Below are 24,639 nucleotides of genomic sequence, written 5' to 3'. Positions count from 1 at the left end.
GTAAGTTGATGGAGAAGATCTTGAGAGGCAGAATTTATGAACATTTGGAGAGGCATAATATGATTAGGAATAGTCAGCATAGCTTTGTCAAAGGCAGGCTGTGCCGTACAAGCCTGACTGAATTTTTTGAGGATGTGACTAAACACATTGATGAAGGTAGAGCAGTAGATGCAGTGTATATGGATTTCAGCAAGTCATTTGATAAGGTACCCCATGCAAGGCTTGTTGAGGAAGTAAGGAGACATGGGATCCAAGGGGACCTTGTTTTGTGGATCCAGAACTGGCTTGCACACAGAAGGCAAAGAGTAATTGTAGACGCGTCATATTCTGCATGAAGGTCGGTGACCAGTGGAGTGCCTCAGGAAACAGTTCTGGGACCCCTTCTCTTTGTGATTTTTATAAATGACTTGGATGAGGAAGTGGAGGGATGGGTTAGTAAATTTGCTGATGACACAAAGGTTGGGGTGGTTTGGGTAGTGTGGAGGGCTCTCAGAGGTTACTGCGGGACATCAATAGGATGCAAAACTGGGCTAAGAAGTGGCAGATGGAGTTCAACCCAGATAAGTGTGAGGTGGTTCATTTTTGTAGGCCAAATAAGATGGCTGGATATAGCATTAATGGGAAGACTCTTGGCAGTGTGGAGGATCAGAGGGATCTTGAGGTCCAAGTCCATAGGACATAGGACAGTCAAAGCTGCTGTGCAGGTTGACTGTGTGGTTAAGAAGGCTTTTGGTGTATTGGCCTTCATCAACCATGGGATTGAGTTCAAGAGCTGAGAGGTAATGCTACAGCTACATAAGATCCTGGTCAGACCACACTTGGAGGTCTGGTCACTGCACTACAGGAAGGATGTGGAAGCCATAGAAAGGGTGCAGAGGAGATTTACAAGGATGTTGCCAGGATTGGTGGAGCATGCCTTATGAGAATATGGCCTTTTCCCCTTGGAGCGACAGAGGACGAGAGGTGACCTGATAGAGATATATAAGGTGATGAGAAGCATTGATTGTGTGGATAGTCAGAGGCTTTTTCCCAGGGCTGATATGGCTAAAATGAGAAGACAAAGTTGTAAGGTGCTTGGAAGTAGGTACAGGGGAGATGTCAGGGATGAGTTTTTATGCATAGAGTGCTGAGTGCGTGGAATGGGCTGCCGGTGACGGTGTTGGAGGCAGATACGATAGTGTCTTTTAGGAGACTCCTGGATAGGTGCGTGGTGCTTAGAAAAATAGAGGGCTATATGTAACCCTAGGTAATTCCTAAATAAAGTACATATTTGGCACAGCATTGTGGGCTGAAGGGCCTGTATCGTGCTGTAGGTTTTCTATGTTCTATGTTTTAACTATGAACCGAACGTGACAGGACGGATGCCGTGAGTCATTCCCAGTCCAATGCTGCAGATAAACTCGGAGCACAACTGTTGCGTGGGGTTCCTCCAATGTCTGGTTACCTCCCGCAGTCCAAAGACATACTGGTTGGTAGGTTAATTGGTCATTGTAAATTGTCTTGTGATTAAATCGGGAGATTGTTGTGTAGTGTGAAAGGGCTGGTAAGGGTGTGTTCCCCACTGTATCTTGATAAATAAATAAATAAATAGATAGATAGATAGATAGATAGATAGATAAATAGAGAAATAACTTAAAAGGATCCTTCCTGAATAGGCTCTGGCTCTGTCATTTGTAAGGAGATTTCTTAAAGGAAGGAAGAAGCTGGGCAGTTTCAGTAGGGGATTCCATAGCTTATGGCCATGACAGTTGGAAGCATGACTGCCAGTGGTGAAGCAATTTAATTCAAGGGTCAACAAGAGGTCAGAATTAGAGGGGCACAGTTAACCCAGAGTTCCAAAGAGCTGGAGAGGATAACAGAGATGTAGGGCAGTAGGATGATATGGACTGCCAGTTGATGTCATGTTTCTTCCTTAGTAATAAATACACCCATGTTTGTTACAAAGAGGCAATGGGAGACCGGCTACCACAAACTGAAGGTGGTTTGTAAACAGGAGAGATTGCATCCCGGAAAGAAGCGATGAGGAAACATAGAAAATTCTTCGTGCGTGAGAAGCAGAAGGATGCTTCCCTTGACTAAGTCATCTTGCTTCAGAAGGAAGGTATTGTTTGGGGTAAGGGGCAGGCTGCTAATTACTGAAGTGAGGAAATTTTACCGTACTCAAGGGTGATGAATTGTTGGAATCCCGATCCCAAAAGTTGAGAAGTTTTGTTAAACAACAATTTGTGGAAATGCAAAGAATCATCTGGTGTAAAACGGCACGTGATTATGGCCAAAGTAAGCTTAAAGGGCTGAACAACCTACTCCTACTCCTGCTTGTTACTTTGAAATAGAAAAAAAACGTGGAAAAAAATCTGTTTATCAAAGCAAGGACAAGATGTTTTGTATTTTGTATTTGATATAAATGTGCCTTTATTTTATACGTTTGTATTTGTTTTTGTAAAAGAGTTCAAACATAGCTAGTGGCACATTGGCAGATTTAGTGGAACCCCTGCCTCTCTGCTCAAGCAACACTCGCACATGCTCACGCACACATGAGCCCACTGGAACACGTAGAAATATGAAATCAGTAACCAGGCTCTCCCCATTTCCTCTGCAATTTCATCCAATGTCCCATTTTGTCAGAGCTAACTGGACAATACCAGCACGATAGTGTGGTTATGGGATGAGGTGAGATCACCAACTTTGCTTTACTTAAAGTTATCGCCACATCGAGTGACTTCTGTTTGTTTTCTGTTGGATCTGGAGATGTTGTGATCCAGAGGTTCTAGATGAAAGATCAGCTTTATTTGTCGCATGTGTGTCGAAACAATGAAACATACAGGGAAATGCACCATCATTGACCAGCACAGTCCTGCAAGCTTGACAGCAACTCACTTACCCTAACCCTAACCACACATCTGTGAAATGTGGGAGGAAATCGGAGCACCTGGAGGAAACCTACATGGTCACTGGGGGAATGTACAACTCTTTACAGACAGCAGAAGGAATTGCACCCTGATCGGTGATAGCTCATGTTCACTCTAAAGCATTGCACGAACCACTGAGCTATTGTGGCCTCCCTTCCGAAGAAAAGAATGAAACATAAACTTGGTAGTTATCACTATTTTATCAACTGTTATAAAGTTGTCTTTGTCTTACACAAGTGAAATAGATAAAGCACATTTTTCAATGCAAAGAAGTAGCCTATGAAATAGTCAGATTTAGTGTTGTAAAACCTGCTGCAGGGAAACTTCCAGAAAAATAGAGAATCAGCGATACTAGAATTGTTGATAATTCACTGAACAATTGTACGCATATAAGCAAACATTGAGAAAGTTAAAATGTGAAAAAAAAAATAATTTTACATTCTGATCCAACATTTCGAACTTGGGAAAACATCAACTTCCGGACATCTGCGAAAATGGGACCTATTGTTACCCAATAGCCTTATGTTCATTTATGTCGGCTGGTGGCGCAGTGACATCAGCGCCGGACTCCAGAACAGAGGTTCCTGGGTTCGAATCCAGTCGGGCTGTTCCCAAGTACACTTTCCATCCTTGCCAGGTTGAGTGTCGAGCTCACAACTCGACCTCGTAAAATAAAGAAAAATATGCCAAAATGTCTGTGTGAGGTGTGGCACGCCAAACGGTCTTTTGTTCTATTCTGTATCTTGTAAGGCAGGAAAATGTCCGACGCTGGCCTCTCATTATGTTCACTTCCCAGCTTTTTTATCAGGGAATAAAAAGCAGAATATCTGTCCAATTGAATGAAGACAAGTTATTGCCTCAGGTTGAAGTCAACAGCATGGTGTACTTTCCATCCAGGTGCATTATCTTAGATTTATTTTCTTCTTCTTGTATACGGTATATTAGTTGATGTGAAAATGTTTGGCAAGGCCTGTGCTAAGTGCCCTTTTCTAAATGTTCTTGAGAAAGTTGTCATTCTTAAACTGTTGCAGCCCTACTCCCAGTGCTGAGGCTACTCCCAATGTTGTACAGAGAGTCCCAAAATTTAGACCCAGCAGTGCTGAAGGAAAGGTGATATGTTTCTAAATCGTCCTGGAGTGCATCCTGGAGAATGTTTCAATGTTCCTGCCTGAATGCACTACACATTGTTGAAATGGAGTAGCTCGCACTTTAAGCAATTAATTTAACTTTTCCTTGTACCCTTTAGCACGAATGTTCCACTCTACTTGAAGTTTGAGTTAATAATGGCGCAGTGATACTAATAAGAATCTTGGAATGACATTGAAAACAGATTAAAGAAGGGATCTAAGAAAGAATCAGAATCAGACTTTAATCGCCAAGTACCTGTACACGTACAAGGAATTTACTTCCGGCAGATGTTGTCTCTCTGCTCATAACAGATGATAAATAAAAATGAAAATATAGATTATACATACTTATGTTTTATGAACTTGTTCATATTGTTGAAAACAGGGTTTTCAAAAGAAAAGCGGTTAAGAGGCTTGAAAGAAAATGATTCAGATGACTGGCAAAAAAATAAAAATGATTGAATTTCTCTACAAAGAGCCAAAGTATAGTCTGAGTTAACTGGCTGGCTGCTCTGCAGTTAAAATTGTGAATACATAAGCCTATGAAAACAGGAGCAGACATAGGCCATCTGGCCCCTCAAACCTGCTGCACTCTTCAATGTGATGATAGATTATGTAGCATAGAACACAGAATGCTAAAGCTTGGTACAGGCCCTTTGGCCCACGATGTTGTGCCATCCTTATAATCTGCCACTATATCAATTTAACCCTTTCCTTTTACATAGCCTTCCATTTATCTGTCATCCATATGCCTATCTAAGAGTTTCTAAAAATGGCCCTAACATATCTGCCTCTGTCACCACCCCTGGTACGTACCCACCATTCTCAGAGTAAAAAGCATACCTCTGACAACCCAGCTGTACTTGTTTCCAATCACCTTAAAATCATGCCCGGTCATATTAGTCATTTCCTCCCCTGGGAAAAAGTCTCTGGCTATCCACTCGAACAATGCCTCTTATCATCTTGTACACCTCTATTAAGTCACCCCTCATCTTGCTTCACTCCAAAGAGAAAATACTTAGCTCACTCAACCTATCCACATGAAATGCATTCTACTGCAGGCAGTAGCCAAGCAAGTCTCCTTTGCACCCTCTCTAAAGCTTCCACATCCTTCAAATAATGAGGGAGCAGAATGAACACAGTATACCAAATGTGGTCTAACCAGGGTTTATTAGAGCTGCAATACTTTTCACTACAACATTAATCATGACTGAATCCCAAAGCTTCCTTTTATCTTCAGTAACAGATCCCCAAGCCCCTTAATTAAATTGAATTGAATTGGCTTTATTATTTACTTCCTTCATATACATGAGGAGTAAAAATCTTTATGTTACACCTGTCTATATACGCAATGTGCAATTTATAGCAATTTACAATAATTAGTATGTACAACAGGACAGTCAATATAACATAGAAATATAGTTGTGTCAGCATGAATTAATCAGTCTGATGGCCTGGTGGAAGAAGCTGTCCCAGAGCCTGTTGGTCCTGGCTTTTATGCTGTGGTACAGTTTCCCAGATGGTAGCAGCTGAAACAGTTTGTGGTTGCGGTGACTCAGGTCCCCAATGATCCTTCACGCTCTTTTTACACACCTGTCTGTGTAAATCTGCTGAATAGTGGGAAGTTAATGTCTACAGGCGTGCTGGGCTGTCCACACCACTCTCTGCAGAATCCTGTGATTAAAGGGAGGTACAGTTCTCATACCAGGTAGTGATGCAGACAGTCAGGATGTTCTCAATTGTGCCCCTGTAGAAAGTTCTTGGGAATTGGTTCCCCAATCTTTCCAGTTTATCTTCCCCCACATTGATACTGGCCTCCTTGAATGCTGAGTTTTAATCATTGACAATGAAGGCAAAATAATGAACAAGGATGAAGCCATTTAACACATTATCTCTGTTCTGGAATAGCTTTTATTTTAATTCAACTTCACTTTCCCACCCAATCTCCATATCCCTCAGGAATCTTAAAATTTCCTGACTAAGAGGAAAAATACAGAGGAATTTTCAAGCCTTATTAACAAAACATTTGCAGAAAAGGGAAGAGAGAAATATTTCATTAAGAAAGCAAAAGATAAGGAAAAGTAACAAAGATAATTTAATAGTCGACATATTTAATTTATTTTTGCACAATTTATTGCCAGCAGCAATGATGCCCCATGATTTAAATTAATTCCTATATGGGCCAGCAAGATTGATTGACATTGCATTAATCATTATCGTGCCATTAAAAGGACACTAATATTATTAATTACCAGACATAATTTTCTGCGGCCAGTTTAATGGGCGATTAATTTGCAAATCCAGTCAATTCTTAAAAATGCTGGGGAGGCTGTGGACGTGAAGAATTTGCATGAGCCATATAGCATGGCTGCTGAGTGACATACTTGACATAGACCTATCCCTTCCAGATCCATTAACAGTGAGCTGTTGCTAATGTCATTCCAATCCAAAATGCTGAGACATGGTGCAACTGAAGAACCTTACATCATTTACATCAAGGGTCAAGAGGATGGTGTGTAACAGTAGATGCAGTGCAAATTAGAAAGAAGTGCCACAATTAAACCAACTCAGTTTTTCTCCTGGCTTTGCTGACAAGAAACTGGATATTTCCTTTCCAAAATGTTCAGAAAATAACAGATATAATATCAAAGTCAAAGTCAAGTTTACTGTTACGTGCACAAACAGATATATGTGCAACAATACTTTGAAGTACCGACTAGAGATGGGGCAGTGTTGGATCTCCTGTTAGGGAATGCGATAGGTCAGCTGACAGATGTATGTGTTGGGGAGCACTTCGGGTCCAGTGATCACAATAGCATTAGCTTCAATATAATTATGGAGAAGGACAGGACTGGACCTAGAGTTGAGATTTTTGATTGGAGAAAGGCTAACTTTGAGGAGATGCGAAGGGATTTAGAGAGAGTGGATTGGGTCAAGTTGTTTTATGGGAAGGATGTAATAGAGAAATGGAGGTCATTTAAGGGTGAAATTATGAGGGTACAGAATCTTTATGTTCCTGTTAGGTTGAAAGGAAAGGTTAAAGGTTTGAAAGCACCATGGTTTTCAAGGGATATTAGAAACGTGGTTCGGAAAAAGAGGGATGTCTACAATAGATATAGGCAGCATGGAGTAAAGGAATTGCTCGAAGAATATAAAGAATGTAAAAGGAATCTTAAGAAAGAGATTAGAAAAGCTAAAAGAAGATATGAGGTTGGTTTGGCAAATAAGGTGAAAGTAAATCCGAAAGGTTTCTACAGTTATATTAAAAGCAAGAGGATAGTGAGGGATAAAATTGGTTCCTTAGAGAATCAGGGTGGTCAGCTATGTGTGGAGCCGAAGGAGATGGAAGAGATTTTGAACGATTTCCTCTCTTCGGTATTCACTAAGGAGAAGGGTATTGAATGGTGTAAGGTGTGGGAAACAAGTAAGGAAGTTATGGAACCTATGACAATTAAAGAGGTGGATGTACTGGCGCTTTTAAGAAATTTACAAGTGGATAAATCTCCAGGTCCTGACAGGATATTCCCCAGGACCTTGAGGGAAGTTTATGTAGAGATAGCATGAGCTCTGATGGAGATCTTTCAGATGTCATTAGAAACGGGGATTGTGCCGGAGGATTGGCGTATTGCTCATGTGGTTCCATTGTTTAAAAAGGGTTCTAGAAGTAAGCCTAGCAATTATAGACCTGTCAGTTTGAGATCAGTGGTGGGTAAATTAATGGAAAGTATTCTTAGAGATAGTATTAATAATTATCTGGATAGACAGGATCTGATTAGGAGTAGCCAGCATGGATTTGTGTGTGGAAGGTCATGTTTGACAAACCTTATTGAATTTTTTGAAGAAGTTACATGGAATGTTGACGAGGGTAAGGCAGTGAATGCAGTCTATATGGACTTCAGCAAAGCCTTTGTCAAAGTTCCACATGGAAGGTTAGTTAAGAAGGTTCAGTCGTTAGGTATTAATGCTGGAGTAATAAAATGGATTCAACAGTGGCTAGATGGGAGATGCCAGAGTGGAGTGGTGGATAATTGTTTATCGTGATGGAGGCCGGTGACTAGCAGGGTGCCTCAGGGATCTGTTTTGGGCCCAATGTTGTTTGTAATATACATAAATGATCTGGATGATGGAGCGGTAAATTGGATTAGTAAGTATGCCGATGATACGAAGGTAGGAGGTGTTGTGGATAATGAGGTGGGTTTTCAAAGCTTGCAGGGAGATTTATGCCGGTTAGAAGAATGGGCTGAACGTTGGCAGATGGAGTTTAATGCTGAGAAGTGTGAGGTTCTACATTTTGGCAGGAATAATCCAAATAGAACATACAGGGTAAATGGTAGGGCATTGAGGAATGCAATGGAACAGAGAGATCTAGGAATAACAGTGCATAGTTCCCTGAAGGTGGAGTCTCATATAGATAGGGTGGTGAAGAAGGCTTTTGGAATGCTGGCCTTTATAAATCAGAGCATTGAGTACAGAAGTTGGGATGTAATGTTGAAATTGTACAAGGCATTGGTAAGGCCAAATTTAGAATATTGTGTACAGTTCTGGTCACCGAATTATAGGAAAGATATCAATAAATTAGAGAGGGTGCAGAAACGATTTACTAGGATGTTACCTGGGTTTCAGCACTTAAGTTACAGAGAAAGATTGAACAGGTTAGGTCTCTATTCATTGGAGCGTAGAAGGTTGAGGGGGGATTTGATCGAGCTATTTAAAATTTTGAGAGGGCTAGGTAGAGTTGACGTGAATAGGCTGTTTCCATTGAGAGTAGGGGAGATTCAAACGAGAGGACATGATTTGAGAGTTAGTGGGCAAAAGTTTAAGGGAAACACGAGGGGGTATTTTTTTACTCAGAGAGTGATAGCTGTGTGGAATGAGCTTCCTGTAGAAGTAGTAGAGGCCAGTTCAGTTGTGTCATTTAAGGTAAAATTGGATAGGTATATGGACAGGAAAGGAGTGGAGGGTTATGGGCTGAGTGCGGGTAGGTGGGACTAGGTGAGATTAAGAGTTCAGCATGGACTAGAAGGGCAGAGATGGCCTGTTTCCATGCTGTGATGGTTATATGGTTTTATATATATATATATATTTGCACAGGTGAAATGGGAAATCTACTTGCAGTTTGCAGAGATTGAGATTGTGGGAAGTTACTTGTGGATGTTAGCATCAGCTTTTAAAAAATAAGTGAGGCCTATCAGGACTTGAGATAATTTGGTAATTGGGTAATTTGGTACTTGGCAAAGGCCAATAAAAGGAAGTGAGGTTTAAGGAGAGTGACTATGTGGTACTAGTATAGAGTTAGAGTGGGAAACCAAGGCTTTGGCTCAAAAGGCTGTGGTGAGGAGAGGGGAGGCTGGAGTGAGGGTTCTGTATTTTTTCTGTTTCTTTCCTAATTAGAACCTAGATAGAGTAGTAATAGTGGATCCAAGCTACTCACACAAGATGTGGAAGATCTGGAAGACTTCTCATCTTCTTTTTCGCTACATCTGTGAGAGGTGCATCTGGATTTAGCTCCATACAGACTGTGTTAGGGAAATGAACTTTGACTCATTTGGGAGAATGAGGAGGAGATGTAGAACACACAAAGTGAGGTCATTACAACTAAGATGAAGGAGGCAGGTAGCTAAGGAGGGAAAGGAAATAGACCGCCAGTAAAGAGTATCCCTGCAGCCAGTGCCCTCAATTACAAGTATGCTGCTTTGGATATTGTTGGAGAGGTCCTGAATGAATTCTTTGCTCAGGACTGATTGGTGAGAGAGGCCTTGAAAATGTGAGGACTGAGTATAACAGGCTAATATGCGGCAACATGTTAAGAAACTTTTGAAAAACATTATGTTAGATAAGTCCAGGATATATTCCAGGTTACTACAGCAAACAAGAAAAGAGATTGCTATACCGTTGGCGATGATCTTCACATCCTCACTGCCCACACATGTAGCACCAGACGATTAGAAGGTGGAAAATGTGTTTCCTTTGTTCAAGAAAGGTAAGAGGGATAAATCCCTGAGAAGTATAGACCAATGAATCTCACGTCAGTGCTGGGAAAACAGTTGGAGAGATCTTTATCTTTAGAGATAGGATTTATGAGTACTCAGAAAAGCTTAGTCTAATTAGGGATGGGCAGCATGGCTTTGTGAGAGGCATGTTCTGCCTCATTAAATTATTTAAGGAAGTGACGAAACACAGTAATGAATGTAGAACAGTTGATGTAGCGTTAATGGATTTTTATAAGGAGTTTGACAAATTTCCCCATGGTAGGCTCATTAAGAAACTCAGGAGGCATGGGACCCAGGGAACTTGGCTGTGTAGATTCACAAATAGCTTGCTCACAGAATACAGAAAGTGATAACTGATGGAGTGTATATTTTTGCAGTTCAATAATTAGTGGAGTTCCACCATAACCTCTTCTGAGACTCCTACTCTTTGTGGCTTTTATGAATGAATTGGATGAGGAGGTGGAAGGGTGGATTAGTAGGTTTGCTGATGACATGAAGGTTTGTGGTGTTTTGGATAGTCTAGAAGGTTGTTATAGGTTACAACGGGACATTGATAGGATGTAGAGCTGGGCTAAAAAGTTGCAGATGGTGTTCAATCTAGAGAAGCATGAAAAAATACATTTCGGAAGGTCAAAGTTGGCGACGGAGTACAAAGTCCATGGTAGGATTCATAGTAGTGTGGAGGAACAGAGAAATAAAGAGATTTTGTCTATGTTCACGGATCCCTCAATGTTGCCTTTCAAGTTGGTGAAATGGTTAAGAAGGTTTCTGGTGTGTTGATCTTCATTAGTCAGGGGATTGAGTTCAAGAGACATGAGTTAATGTTGCAGTTGTATAAAACTCTGTTTAGCCTACACTATTGTGTTCATTTCAGGTCACCTCATTACAGAAAGGATTTGAAAGCTTTAGAGCAGAGGTTCTCAATCTGTGATCCACTGATTGGGGTCCATGGCATTGAAAAGGTTGTGAACCTCTGCTTTAGGAAGAGTGCGGAAATTTACCAGGATGTTGCCTGGATTATAGGATGTCATATGAAGTCATCTTGAGTGAGGTTGGGCTTTTCTGTTTTGCGTGAAGGAGGATGACAAGTGACTGATAGAGTTGTACAAGAGGATAAGAGGCATAGATACAGGGGACAGCCAGAGATTTCTTCTTTCCCAGGATGGAAATTGCTCATAAGAATGGGGCACAATTTTAAGGCAATTAGTGGAAAGTATAGGGGGGATGTCGGAGGTACGTGTTTTACACAGGCCATGGCAGATGTGTGGAATGCTTTGCCAGGATTGATGATGGAAGTACATTAGGTATCTTAGGAGCATTTAAGAGACTCTTCAAGAGACACAGAGTGCAGAAAAACAGAGCATTATGGGGGAGGAAAGAGTTAGATAGATCTTAGAGTTGGTTAAAAAATTGGGACACCAAGTTGTGGGCCAAAAAACTTGAACTGTGCAGAACTGTTCTGGGTTCTATGTTCTATCATAGGTGCACAGCATCATATACACTGCATGGACAAGAGAAACATAAATTAAAATTAATTGTATGAAATGATATAGGAAAGAACATAATTGCAACAGAAAAACAGTTGCATTTTTAAAACTCTGTAAACATTTAAGAAATTAAACTGCTGAAAGAATTTTAAAAAAGTAAAAAGAATGTGAGCAAATTAAGTTATTTTGGTGCTAAGTCTACATGATATGACAAGCAAAGAAACTTGAATTAGTGAAGACAACGTATAATATATAGTATATTAATTTAAATTGTACTTGACATCATCTTGTAGTATATAGTGCTGCTGCTGCAATTGCTATTTTTTGTGGCATTTATAGCCATTATGACAATAAACTTGAACATGACCTTAGTCAAATTACACCTATGTTGATTCCTCCAGCATTAATCTCCAGTTCCTGTGCCTGTTCTGGCTGGCACTGGTGTAGTGAGTGTATTCCTCAGTGTAATGGCTGAGGGAGAAATACAGCAACGAGGTGAGAGCACAGATATTCTAATACAGTTTGTCGTTAGGGCTTTGTGAGTTCTATATACACTTAAGTTTTGATGTGGATTTTGTTGAGTGGTGTACATTCATTGTATTCCATTAGTACTGGAGGAACGTGTTGATGGTGCTCTGTGGGCTCCATCTCATAGAACCTAGAACATAGAACAATACAGCCCAGGAACAGACAGTTTGGCCAGCAATCCTGTACCAAACCAATTAAATTAGTAACAGTCAACTAAATGAAACTCTTCTGCCTATATAATGTCCTATTGATAAGCAAAATTGAATGTTTAGGGTCTCAGTAATCTAGTATGTGAGGTACTTTGAATGAGGAGGGCCTCACATGCTTTTTTCCCGCTTGTTGATCTCCACTCAGAGAGTGACGCCAGAATGTGATGGTTAACCTCTACTGAGTGAGGACTGTGTAGCACAGTGACTGTTTTTCACAGGTGGGATGAACAGATAGAAAATACTGAACAGAGATGCTTCACAATGCAGGAATGCAACTCCTGTTTGTTATCACTAGTGTAGAGTTGGCAAATTAATTTATGTTTTAATATAATAAACTAATTTAATATAAATTAATTCAGGAAACAGTCCTCTAAAAACCATTTATGGTCCTGGTCAATGGGAAGAAATAAAGGGCAATCTGCATTTCCCTAAATGGCGCTGTGAGATAAGGTGACATTTTGCAGGCAGCAAATAAACCTATTCTATTAATTGTACTTTTCTGGACTACAATCACTGTGATCGGCAGCCTGTAATTTCCGTTTGGGAGTTGTGCTTTTGAACTGGCTGTGCGATCTGGCGTTTTTGCAGTATCTTGAAGGGTTTGGCAAACTGAACTCTCAAGAATATGTTACGACCGCGTCGGCCATGGCAGGTGTGGAATTGGGGCCAGAGAGTGAAAAATGAACCCATGATTTAAGTGCCAAGCCAGACTAAAAAAATCAAGGCTTTGAAGATAAGGGCAAAGGATGAATTGGTGTTCAGCTCATTACTCCATGAGACTTTACTTGTCTCAGTGAAGCTGTGGCCTGCAGCCATTGGTACTTGCCTCAACACTGAACGTGGCCCTGTGGCTTGTAGCCTGAGCATTTGGTTCCTGAACTGGCTGCAGCACTGAACTGGCTCCATAGCTGTGGCCTGCAGCCATCAGGTTCCTGGACCTGTGGCAGTGCTGAACTGGCTCTGTGCTTGTGCTCACTTTCCGGGACTTTGCAGTTCATGTTCTCTGTGTTATTTGTTTACATTTTTATTTGTTGGCATGATTTGTTCTTATTACTGCACATTGAGTGTTTGACAGTCTTGGTTGTTTAACGTTTTCTCGCATATTCTATTATGTTTCTTTGTTTGGGGGCTGCCTACAAGAAGACAAAGCTCTAGTTTGAACATGGCATACATACTTTGGGAATAAATGTACTTTAAACTTTGTTGCAAGGAGGTGTGGGGAGATATTAGAGTGAACCCTGATGTCATGAATGAAAACTTTGCTTTGAAGGTTGCAATGATTTTCGAGATGACAAATGATAGAGAGTTGGTTGATAAGTACACTAGATGTTGGTTTACAAGATGAGAATAGTGACTCTGGAAGGGATGGAGTGTGGCAAGAACTGAAGTACGGGATATATAACAGATACATTGGGAAATATAATAGTTCGGCCACAAGAAAGCAGCACCCATCATTGATGACTCCCATCACCTCTCTGCTCCATTACGAAGGAGGTACAGGAGTCTTAGGTCCCATACCACCAGGCTTAGGAACCGTTATTACTCATCAACCTTCAGGCTCAAGAACCAGTGTGGGTAACTTCATTTGCCACAACATTGAACACAACCAATGGACTCACTTTCAATGACTCTCCAACTCAAGTTCTTAGTGTTATCTATCTGTCTATTATCTCTAGTTCTGTTTGTATTTGCAGTTTTTCATTTGCACATTGGTTGCTTATCAGTCTTTGTGTGTAGATTTTCATTGATTCTGTTGTATTGTTTTGTTCTACTGTGAATGCCCACAAGAAAATGAATCTCAGGGTAGTATATGGGATATATACATGCTTTGATAACAAATTGACTTTGAACTTTAAACTTTGAAGTTCTACCAACTTTGGTGCAAAGAAAAAACCAGCAGCAGTAGTATCCTGCATGCAAGGAAGATGGAAAGCTGGCAAAGGGGAATGGAGTCCTTACAAGGAAAGGGATGGTGGAAGCTTGGAGAAGTAAGCTCTGGGATTTGGGAGTGAGTGAGTGTTTAATGTGAGTATTCATCATAAGAAATGGAGATATAGAATGGAAGGGATGTCATAGTGCAAATGGGCTGGTAGAGCAACGAAACTGGAGACTGGAGAAGGTATTGGAAGTATAGATGGGAAGATGTGGGATGGGAAAAGCAATGTCAAAAAAACAAAGTAAATTGCATGGGTCATGGGTCATAGTCTTACCCTGGAGGTCCTGCTTGTTGATCAATGGAAGAAACTAGAGGTGGAGCATGCATAAGTTAAATGTCATTTTGCAGAAGGCTTTGTTACAGCAGATCCAAGTTTTGCAATGTGCAGCTTGACTCTGGCAGCCATTGCGAATGCATTAGAGACACTTTCAGAGCTGGTAATATTTGGAATCAAAACCTTTCTGAAATTAGAAGACTGGCTCACGCAACCAGCTAGTCATCCCCCTTTACAGGAGCCATTTTCTCATGTTTAGTTTATTCCTGAAGCAAGCTAGAAGCAATCTTCCAAAAAAATCCCCTAAGTTAAAAATATCTGCACATCACAGCTAATGTTGCCTTTGAGCAGAGTATCTGATTTTTGCAGTGTGACCTTTTCCTGAGTTGCTTTGACTTTTGCTTGTATTTATGCTGTTGGTGAAGCAGAATAATTTTCTGAATGGTATGTTTGTGCGTGGCAGGTTTCGAGAAAACCAACCTTAAAAATAAGATAGTTCTTTGACATTTCTTATCTTCCGTAAACATTACCTTTGCCTCTTTCAAATATCTTCTTTCAGATTATCTGGCCATTTTTGAGTGACTTCTCAACATCAAGCCCTGCACGATCACTCCTTCTCGGCTGAGATCACAGAAATAATTCTCACTGGTGTGAGGTGCATTTTAATCAGAACGAAGTTTTGCTTTCCTTGGATGCCAAAAGGAATTAAAAAGAGGCCTACCGTTCTGTTATTCAAACTCCAATATCTCTGTCAAAATTTGAGTAACAGATGGCCTAACAGCCTGTCAAAAGCAAGTTTTAGAACAAAACATGATTTCTGCCAAATAAGATTATCAAGTGGCAGTGCTTGGCAAGACATACACATATGTGTCCTTTCCAATCTCTCAAAAAATATATGATTCTCTGTGGATGGAGCTGTACAAAATCTGCAATGTTTCATGATCCCAGGCAAAATTATGTACCTTCAGGACAACATTTAGCAGCAGGGTTCTTTTGTAAGGACAATGATTTGTAAAATCCATTGTTTAAACACATAATTTATTTGGAGGAAAAATAATCCCTAACAAAATAAACAACCAATTGTTTTCTGGACTGCTAAACCTTTGTGCCCCTGCCATCCCCCACCCCACTTTGCTCTAAAGAACTGCATAATATCAATCCACTAACCTTCAGTCTGGATGTCTGAGTGATGTAATAAGACCTGTCTAAAGGTCAGTTGTAGTTAATTTATTTCAAACAGCCACTGGGATAAATTAATAAGTATTTCTACGACTGAAGAAACTGGTTTGGTTAACGAAATAATCCCTTGCCCCAGGTTGAAAAGTACACGCCCATCAAAAGTGACAGTTTGCATTTTACTTAACAGACAGGAAACAATGCAAGAAAATGGTTTGCTTCATGAAGCGCTAGTACAAAATACCCTCAAACTAAATTCAGTAAATTAAACCAGACACAGGGAAAAAGATCTGCATCATATTACAAATGCCTGACCTTGCAGGCACAAAACAAAAAAAAACCTTCAGCAGTGGATGCAGACAAAAAATGGAACATCTTTTTCCATTAAAAAAAAATGCATATAATTTTTGTTCAGCTTTACTGGAGCCTTAACTGACATTTCCAAATCACCTTTGTTTCAATTAATCTATAGCTTGGTAACTGTTTTCAGGAAATTTATTTTATGAGGTGTCAGATGCAACTTGCAAACTGCCATTTCTCCTGGAAATAATTCTGTCTCCGTGGGGATGGCAACATTTCTTTGTGATATGTTTTGCACTTCAATCTATTCCCAATGATTGTGCTGTGAATTTGTGACATGAGTGATCAATGGGACTGATGGCATTTTAATGGATTGTAATTAGTTTTCTTTGGTAACTATAGTGTTGCCCTGGAGACTCCAGTTTAAATCTACTTCAAAGATAATAGATGAAATTTACTTATTTCATGATGGCTGATGAAGATCTGCAGTTAACTGTGTTTTGCCAGGCTGCTATCTCATTTGACACAGAAAACAAAAGATGGATCGATGGTAGGTTGGCATTAGTTAAAATCTGTGTTGATGCTGCAGTGTTATAATGGAATTACTGAAGCCTGATTAGCAGAGTTTCTCTACTGTAGCTCCAGTTTTTATCCCTACACCATGACCCCAAGGACAAACAGAATTTGGGGGCAAGTATTTGGAGATGTACTTAACGAGGACACTGCACAGCACACCCCTACTGTTGTTCTTTGCCAATCAAGATGCAGCTTACTTCCCCTGTGAGAATTTTATCCTGTAGGTGACATTTAAACATTAATTGCCAATTTTCCCACCGTGCTTGGCATGTGCTCTCCTGACTGAACTCTGGATCGTTTCTCCAACTTAGGCTCTAAATTTCTGGATGTTTGTGGAAATCACATGCCTGCTTTGGGTGACATCTAAGTCAAGTTAAGTTTATTGTTATATGCACAGGTATGGTGAGGTACTCTGCAATAAAAATCCCGCAGGAGCACCACAGACACAGGAGTACAGAAAACGCACAGAATAGAAACTGTACTGTGTCACTGACAAAAAAAAGGCTCTGCAACAGCAAGACTTTGGTGTAAAAAAAATCAAATTCACAATCGATAATGAGTCAATGGTAGTGCAAAGGGAGGCCTATTGTGTTCCATTGCTGTGGTAGGGTTAGGTTTGTAAAGTTCAGTTCAAGAACTTGATGTTTGCTGGAAATGTGCTGTTCTTGTGCTCTGGTACTTCAAGCTTCAGTACCTCCAGTTTGATATCAGTCGTGGCTATCCCTTGAAGTCGAGGATGATGGTCTTCATTCCATTGATTATCACAGAGCGAAGATCCCTGTGCGTGTATTTGCTTAACGTGTACTTGGTGTTGCACTCAAGAAGCACAAAATACTTCACAAATCAACGAACTGATTCCAATGGCATGGAAACCATGATGATCGGAGCTGATGGATTTGTTGCAGCCTTCATCCGCCTTCACAGCCATTGAGTTTAAAGTAACCTCGTCCACCTGTTCCACCATTGAGGTCTTAGTTGGATTGTTCTTTGTTAGGGACCTCACTCTCGACCTTACCGCCATGAGTGATACTACCAGGAGCATAGCTCCAGACGGCATCGCTCTCAGGATCTCAGGACCACACAAGCTTCTCCACCACGACAAGGTGACAATCAACAGAGAAGTAGCAAGAAGAGAACAGAACTGGGATTGTGGGAATCCTTGATGATGGATGCTTGAGGTAATGTCCCTTGTAAATCCTTTAATTTGTGGGAGGCCCATGCCAGTGATGGACCAGGCCTTTTCCAATACTCTGTGCAGCCTCTTGTGTTCCTGTGCATTGAAATTGTAACACCAGGATGGATACATTTAAAGGTACATCTATAGAAGTTAGAGTATTGCTGTCATATCAAATCTCAAAAGAAATTAGAAGCACGTTACGTGCTTCACAGTTTCATCTTAAGACCTGACTGCCATGTCACTGACCTGCTGCAGGTAACACTTATCAATTGCAACCTTTCCCTCTGTTACTACAGCTTCTCTGATCCCCACCCCGATAGGCTCTTCAGATTCAGCATCAGCCGGCTTCCCTTTTGAATGAAGCACGTTGCTCTACTGGGTGTTGCTGGGGATTGCTGCCATGCTTTTAGTATCCATTTCTGTAAGCCTCCACAATACTTCATGCTGCAGAAGCTCTTGTGTCAGTGTTCTTTCTGTGAAGCTGTGTGCTTCAAATGGCTGATGGACCTCACACACCCAGCACCCCATATTCTCAAAGTTCAAAGCAAAATATATTATCAGAATACATACCTGTCACCACATACGACCCTGAGATTTTTCTTCTGCAGGCATACTTAGCAAATCTATTGAACAGTAACTGTAAACAGGATCTGTAAATGGTAAACAAATTGTGCAAATGCAGATAATAAATAAATAGCAATAAAAATGAGCATGAAATAATAAGATAAAAGTTTCCTTAAAAGAGTGCAGTTATTCTTTTTTGTTCTAGAGACTGATGGTTGTGGGGTAGTAACTGTTCTTAAACCTGGTGGTGCGAGTCCTGAGGCATTTGTGCCTTCTACCTGATGGCAGCAGTGAGAAAAGAGCATGGCCTGGGTGATGAGGATCTTTTATGATGGATACTGCTTTTCTATGGCAGTATGTCATGTAGATGTGCTAAATGGTTGGGAGGGTTTTGCCCGTGATGTACTAAGCTGAATCCAGTATCTTTTGTACCATTTTCCGCTCAAGGCATTGGTGTTCCCACTTTCTACCACACATCTATAGAAATTTGCCAAGATTTTTATGACATGCTGAATTTCTGCAGACTCTTCAGGAAGTCAAGGTGCTTTATATTTATATGATGGGGCCAGGATAGGTCCTTTGAGATAGTGACATCCAGGAATTTAAAGTCACTGACCTTCTCCACCTCTGCTCCTCCAATGACTGCTTGCTCATGGACCTCTGGTTTCCCTCTCCTGGTTTACTATCAATTCTTTGGTCTTGTTAACATTGGGTGAGAGGTTGCTGTTGTTTTACCACTCAGCCAAATTTTCAATCTCCCTCCTGTGTGCTGATGCGTCATGACCTTTGATACAGCCCACAACAGTGTTGTCATCAGCAAAACTGCAGATTCTCAGCTTGGCCCGGTAATTCAGTGCTCCACTCTATTAGAGAGGAAATTCATCCAACCCCAGTGTTCTGACTCCTTTTTTTCAACTCTCCAATCCTTGTTCGGAGCTGGGATGCTATGCATCCTAATTGCTATGAATCCTGGACTGTGGAATTTGAGCTTTCTTTCTGTCTATTTGTGTCTGGGTTTTGGTTTGGCTGTTGTGGCTGACTGGAGTTTATCATTTTCAGTATCTTTTCTGCATCATTTTTCCTTTCCTTACACTGATCAGCCACCTCCCAACTCTTCATTTTCATATAGCCGTAAGACATAAGAACAAAATTAGGCCAATTGTCCTTTATCTGCTCCACAATCAATCATGACTGATTTATTTTTTTCTCTCAATCCCATTCTCTTACTTCCTCCTTGTACATTTGATGCCCTGTCTGATCAACAACCTATCAAACTCCACTTTAAATATTTCCAAAGCTTTGGCATCCGCAGCCACCTGTGACAATGAAATCACAGATTTTTAACAGATTACCCTCTGGTTACAGAAATTCCTCTTCATTTATCCTTCATGGAATTCTGTTTTCCTTTCCCAACCCAAGGTCTTAACCTGCCTCCCTCCTGTCAACATCCCAGCTTGTTCAGACACCCCAACATTCCTCCTTATCTATCCACACACCATCGTTCCATACCTCTGTTGTCAAATTATTCAACTTGACCAGCAGTTCTAAGAGTTATTGCTTCTCTAGCTCTTGCCTACTTTTTTCCACTCAGCACAGCTTCTGAGGGCCAATCATATGCTTGCCTTCCAATTAGGGCCTCCTCATCCCGACCACATTTACTTCTGCCCATCTACTTGTTATCTTTGAATAACTCGAACTGCGGGGAGTGTGTGGGTGGTAATACTTTGATGTCTGTGACTAGATCATCCTGAACCCAGCAGAAAGATCATGGTGGCCTTGGCTTGCCTCTGTGGCTGACATCATTGAATTCAGTATCATGAAACTGAGAATTGTAGCTGCTCTTCGAAACCACTCTGAGAGCCAAATGTGTCCTTAATCACAGCCTGAAGTTACAGACCAGAGGGTAATTGGTGCTACAAAACATTAATTATCAATGCTAAGAAAGAAAGATTTTCCCAAAAGAATCGTTTTGTCCATTATTGAGCTCACCTGTAGTTAGTGGTTCAGTAGAGAATAACCAGCTATCTGCAGTCTACCATTCAGCTCGTCTCAGACATTTGAGCATGTGAATATTAATGAGGTAAACTAAGACAAGCTGGTGATCAGGTGCTGATACCTTCAGAGTTCAGGCTGCCTCATGGGATGCCTCTCAAATAGGCAGGGTCAGCACTTCCAAGTTTCCCTTGGTCTCTGGTTTGATGGCCATTGTGATTGGTCAGTTTCTGTTGTGGGTCAGATCAGGCTTATCTCATCTATAAAATAAATTTGCATTTTCCTCTGACAAATTCCGACTTCTTTTCCCTTGCCCAGTCACATAACTTGTATAGATCCTTCTGTAAGCACATCAGTAACTGGTTTGCCACATATATGATTTTATCACCTAATTTCATGTCATTTGCAATCTTGAATATGTCAAGCTGTAACTCCATCACCTAAATCGAATAGAGTGGAGCAATAAAGTGCTGACCCACTGATAATAGGTTATTTCTCACTTCAATTAATCAATATTTAATCCATAATGTCACTCCCACTCTGAACTCTTATTTTATATAATTACCTCCATCTGTTATCCAGATCTAAATATTATTTTCACTGCCCCCTTTCTCCCTCTAACTGGCAATAAAACTCTTATTAGATCTGTCAAGTATAATTTTGCTTTTTCAAACCTTGGATATCAGGTTATAATTTTCTAGCTGCTCTGTTACGATATTCTTAACAGGCTTCAGGATTTAGCTGAAAACAGTTGTCAGATATCTGGCCTGAGGTTCATTAATTTACCTCCTCCTCCTTTTCTGAATAATCTATGTGTTTGCTTTCAATTCGCTGGAGCCGTACACGGAATTCCAGATGAACATTACTAATCTGTCGTTATCTCTTTCCTCTGCAGGCCACTGTATCCATCATGTTTAGGGAATTGGCCAGGTGTTGCAGCCATTTAAGAGTATTTTTAAAAAGCACTTTGATAGGTTCTTAATTAGGAAGGGTGTCAAAGGTTATGGAGAGAGGGCAGGAGAGTGGTTTTAAGGGGGATAATAAATCAAACATGCTGGAACAGACTAGAAGCTCCTATGTCTTATGGTCTTACTTGTACAGTCCTTTGTGTTGGTGTTATTTATTATTCTAATTAATTTCCTGTTACATGTTGTCATCGGGCTCTTGGTTTCTCAGTGTCCATGATCATTATGTCATCTCCTGCACAGATGGCCACATAAGACCATAAGACATAGAAACAGAATTAGGCTGTTCAGCCCATCAAGTCTGCTCCGCCATTCCATCATGGCTGATCCCAGATACCACTCAACCCCATGCACCTGCCATCTTGCCATACCTTTCGATGCCCTGATTGAACAGGAAATGATCAACTTCCACCTGAAATGTACGCACGGGCGTGACCTCCACCGCAGTCTGTGGCAGAGAACTCTACAGATTTGCTACTCTCTCGCTAAAAAAATCCTCCTTACCTCTGTCCTAAAGGGTCACCCCTCAATATTGAGGCTGTACCCTCTAGATCTGGGTACCCCCACTATAGGAAATGTTCTCTGCATATCTGCCCTATCTAGTCCTTTCAACATTTGATAGGTTTCAATGAGAACCTCCTGCATTCTCCTAAATTCCAGTAAGTACAGGTCCAAAGCTGCCCAACACTCCTATATGTTAACTTTTTCATTTCCGGGATCATCCTTGTGAACCTCCTCTGGACTCTCTCTAACAGCAACACATCATTTCTGAGATATGGGGCCCAAAACTGTTGACAGTACTCCGAGTGAAGCCTGACTAGTGTCTTATAAAGACTCAGCATTATTTCCTTGCTTTTATATTCCATTCCCCTTGAAATAAATGCCAACATTGCTTTTGCCTTCGTTACCGCAGACTCAACCTGTAAATGAATGTTCCTGGAGTCTTGTATGAGGACTCCTAAGTCCCTCTGCATCGCTGATGTTTGAACCTTCTCCCCATGTAGATAATAAACCACATTATTGTTTCTTTTACCACAAAGAGTTATCATACATTTCCCAACACTGTATTCCATCTGCCACTTTTTTACCATTCTTCCAATTTGTTTAAGTCCTGCTGCAATCACATTGCTTCCCCAACACTACCTATCTTCATATCATCTGCAAATTTTGCCACAAAGCCATCAATTCCATTATCTAACTCATTGACAAACATCGTGAAAAGCAGCAGTCCAAATACTGACCCCTGAGGAACACCACGAGTCGCCAGCCAAGCAGAAAGGCCCCTTTTATTCCCACTCGCTGCCACCTGCCGGTCAGCCATTCCTCTCTCCATGCCAGTATCTTTCTTGTAACGTGACGGGACTTTACCTTGTTAAGCAGCCTCATGTGTGGCACCTTATCAAATGCCTTCTGAAAATCCAAGTAAATGACATTTTCTGCCTCCCTGTTGTCCGCCCTGCTTGCTACTTCCTCAAAGAACTCTAACAAATTTGTCAGGCTGACTTACTTTATCATTAGTCTCCAAGTACCGCGAAACCTCGCCCATTGCGAACAAACTAACTATATTTTACAGTTGATCTCAGTTGTCCAGCACTAGAAAAGAATCATGTCTGTCCCAGACATGAAGAGAGCAGCAGACTGTCACAAAGCTCAATTGATCAAAAGTCCCATTGATTTGTCAGGATCATTCCGTATTGACATTGTAACAGAGAAAGTAACAGCTCTGCCATTAACAACATTAAGACAAATAGTACACTCAATACCCACTTGATTAGGAATGGGATTGGAACCTGGTGTGATGGAGCCCATCCACATCAGGGTTTGACTTGTTGTTCAGCAATGCCCTTCTGCACACCACTGTTCTAACACGTGGTTATTTGAGTTACTGTTGCCTTCCTATCAGTTTGATCCAGTCTAACCTCTGACCTCTCACATTGACAAGGCGTTTTTGCCCACAGACTGCTGCTCACTAGATTTTTTAGTCTTTCTCACCATTCTTTGTCAACCCTTGGAGACTGTTGTGTGTGAAAATCCCAGGAGATCAGAAGTTTCTGAAATCATCAAACCACCCTGCCTGGCACCAACAATTGTTCCACAGTCAGTCATTTAGATAATGTTTCTTTTCTATACTGATGTTTATTCTGAATAACAGCTCAATGTCTTGACTATGTTTGTATGCTTTTATGCATTGATTTGTTGCCAAATGACTGGCTGTTTAGATATTTGCATTAATGAGCAGGTGTACCTAATAAAGTGCCCAATGAAAGTAGTTATCTGCAAGAAATTAACAACCTATTCTCAGGTAAGGCCATAAGATAGATGATAATTATCGAGAGTGTGACCCAAAATCAGTGATGATAACATTTAAAAATAAAACAAAGGCTTCTAGACATGACAAGGTGAACTAGAAACTGGATTACAGCCACTGGGGTTGAGACACAACTTGTCATGTGTGAGCAACAGTGAAAATCTGCCTTCCAAGACTGAACAGGCTTGAGAACATAGATTAAAGTTAAGTATACAGACTGTATATTCTATAATTCTAAAATAAAACACTGAAAAAGCTGGAACAGCTTAGCCTACCAGGCAGCATCTGCGGAAAGGGGGGCAGCAATAATGTCACAGAATGAAGGCCCTTCATTACAGCAAGGAAAAAGGGAAAATGAGTTAGTTTTAGTTTGGAGAAGGTTGGAGGAGGTGTAGACAGGACAAATGGAATATAAGCCCAGAAAGATGCAGATCAGAATGAAAAGTGAATTAAAGTGACAATCAGTGTCACCCGAATGGACTGAATTGAGGATCACTTTTGTTTGGCTGCTGACACTGCTGCAGTGAACCCTTACACAGATTTTAGGAACATCACTTTATCTTCCATTCCAGACCCTTTAGAACTCATTACCAACTTCAAAAGTTTCAAGTACTTCCCTTTCTCTGCTGGTATCAGAACTGGCCAGTTACGATAAACCATCGGCACTATTAACTCAATTTTTGTCTCCATCATTTCTGTTCTGTTGGGAATTTTTATTATTTAATTAGGCTTCAACAATAGCTCTTCCCTGTACTTCACAATTTTAGTTTTAATTTTGTTTGTTTTAATCACCAAATGAGGCTATAAACAGGGCAGCTTCCAACATATCCCAGTTGGTATGATTCAAAGTATTCAAGGATTCAAAGTACATTCCTTATCAAAGTTATGTATGCAGAGTATAACTCTGAAATTCATCCTCCCACAGACAGCCACAAAACAATGAAACACCATGAAGCCCACTCAAGAAAAAAAATCAACCATCCAACATATGAAAAAAAGAACAAATTGCACAAACGGCAAAAAGCAAGAAAACGGCACATAGAAAATCAAACATCAAACCACGAGTCCAGCAGTATTCAGTTTGGTGCTGCACTGCTAACCCATTGCAGGCTGCATGCAAA

At 40.7% G+C, this 24,639-nt stretch overlaps 1 protein-coding gene across 3 annotated transcripts in view; it reads left to right on the top strand.

The window, feature by feature from the left end:
- The window catches only part of LOC132407564 (astrotactin-2-like), a 1,730,264-nt gene that overhangs the window by 300,105 nt on the left and 1,405,520 nt on the right, over positions 1-24,639 (top strand). The window lies entirely within an intron of this gene.

This window comes from Hypanus sabinus, chromosome 18 (genome assembly GCF_030144855.1).
Source record: "Hypanus sabinus isolate sHypSab1 chromosome 18, sHypSab1.hap1, whole genome shotgun sequence".
NCBI classification, from domain to species: Eukaryota; Metazoa; Chordata; class Chondrichthyes; order Myliobatiformes; family Dasyatidae; genus Hypanus; species Hypanus sabinus.
The sequence above is the reverse complement of the archived record's forward strand: the minus strand, read 5'-3'. Positions and strand labels throughout refer to the sequence as shown.